Genomic DNA, 2,306 nt, shown 5'->3' on the forward strand with positions numbered 1-2,306 from the left:
TACAGGGAAGGCACCAGAACTCCTAGTGGGTCTGATCTGTCCTGGACGACCAGGCCATCCATAGGAGGCAAATGGTAGCTTAGACAGGGCTAGTGATGTGGAGGGGGCCCTTTAATGCCCATGGCCCCACCCAGATTCTGAGCTTCCCTTTGCTGTCCCTGAGGGAGGTAGAGGGGTGTCCAGGTGGTAACATCTAGAGGAGGACAAGCTGGAAATTCTGAAGGACAAGACACCTTAAGCTGTGTGCAGGTGGCTCACACCTGTCATCTCATGCCTGTTATCCTGGCCACTCAGGAGGTTGAGATCCAGAGGATCTCATTTCCCAGCCCAGGCAAGAGAGTCCTATGAGAGCCTCATCTCCAATCTGCAACTGGCAGTGGTACTGTGGCTCAAGTGGTCGAGCACTGGCCTTAAGGAAAATTAGAATTCAGAGACAGTACCGAAGCCCTGAGTTCAAACCCCGCAACCAAAATTCAAAGAAAGGAAGGAAGAAAGAAAGACACCCCTTCCTTGCTTGCAAGAGATGTTGAAGTAGTGAGGTTGCTGTGGTTGGGAGACCAGGTGCTGGCCTCACTGTACAGACATTTCTAAGAACTCCCCATGTTTGCCCCAGTGTGAAACCACAGTAGGATGGATGGTGCCTTACCAAGAACTCTATAGGTCGTGGCCTGTGGCAGGCAGGGAGTGGGTGAATGGGAGCAGGGGTGGGATATTAGGGTCAATTATATGCTCTCCATCCATGGAAGAATGGTTTTGGATGCTGGTGTCAAAGTCTGAACTGAAGGGTTGCATGTGGTTTGTGGCATGACCAGATGGGTTTCCCCTGGGTCTAAGAAGGTGGCTGAAGCCAGGCGCCGTTGGTGGCTCACACTGTGTCATCCTAGATACTCAGGAGGCTGAGATCTGATTGATGATCGTGGTTCAAAGCCAGCTTGGAAAGGAAAATCTGTGAGACTTTATCTCCAGTGAACTACCAGAAAGCCAGAAGTGGCACTGTGGCTCCAGTGGTAGAGGGCCCACCTACAGCTGAAGAGCTGAGGGATTGTGCACAGGCCCAGAGTTCAAACCGCATGACAAACCAAAAATAAGGTAGCTGAGATTTCTGCATAGTCGTGTGTACATTTAGGAAATTCCAGGCTGTGTTATGAGCCATTCCAGATGTGTGAGAGGCCATGAGTTTTGTCTTCAGTTGGTCTGAGGATAGTAGTACCATCTTCTTGGGGGTGGGATGTTCAGATTGCTCAGGGACTTCTGAGGCCTTGGGCTACTTGTGTGTGTGTGTGTGTGTGTGTGTGTGTGTGTTTCCCTCTTCTTTCTCTGTCCACTTCCTGGGTGCCTGTTTGACTCTTTCTGCCTCAGATGGTGCCCCTCCTCCATGCCGACCTTGTGCTTTAGCACCCTATCAAGGTCAACAAAGAGTCCTAAATTGCCAGAGGCCTGCATTTCAGCGTTACTTTGAGACCCAAGTCTGGCCTGTCCAAATCTTTGGGCACCTCCAGGGGATTCTGGGCCAGCAGGGCCGGCTGGCATAGGGTCTCCCCTGCCTCTGTGGGTCCTTAGTCATTCGATGTCCTGTTCTTTTTCTCAGCTGGGCCTCTGGTTGCATGTCCCTCTCTTTAGGCTGGCAGTGAAGTGGAGAAAAGGGGGTTTCTGGTGGCTCTGGCCAACTTGAGCTTGATATCTGACTGAAGGCTGCCCATGCAAGGAAGGTCCGGGGATACATGGGAGGTGAGGCCAAAGTGGCTTAGAAGTATCCGTTGGTGTCTAGGAAATGTCAACGTAACTTGTCGCAGGAAAGTCTATCTTCCTGCCCCAGCTTGGTCTCTCAGGTTGTTCTAGAATATTCTGGATGACCAGAATACAGAGGCACAGACTTTAGATTCTACGTACAGGGAACTAGGGCATGAGAAACTGGTATGGCCAATACCTCAATGTTCTGGGGCATTAGCCTTGACCTGGCTATGCCTCTCTTGTTAAAAGTTCTCTTAATCCAGTGCTGGCCACACACCGGCCACTTGTGGCAGTGCTATAAAAGTGGCAGGAGTGGAAGTGAGATCAAGGGGTGACCGAAATCTGGATTTATGGCCTGATTGGGGGTGAGGTGGAGGCAAAGTGTGTCTGTAAAAAAAAATCTTAGAGCTGGAACTCAGGGCCTAAGCACTTTCCCTGAGCTTCCTTTCTTCAAAGCTAAAACTGTGTCACTTGAACCACAGCTCACCTTTCATCTTTATTAGTAGTTTACTGGAGAGAAGAGTCTCACATACTTTCCTGCCTGGGCTGGCTTCAAGCCGCCATCCTAAGAGCTC

The sequence above is a fragment of the Dipodomys spectabilis genome, unplaced genomic scaffold (assembly GCF_019054845.1).
Source record: "Dipodomys spectabilis isolate Male_0828 unplaced genomic scaffold, ASM1905484v1 ptg000121l, whole genome shotgun sequence".
In the NCBI taxonomy this organism is placed as follows: Eukaryota; Metazoa; Chordata; class Mammalia; order Rodentia; family Heteromyidae; genus Dipodomys; species Dipodomys spectabilis.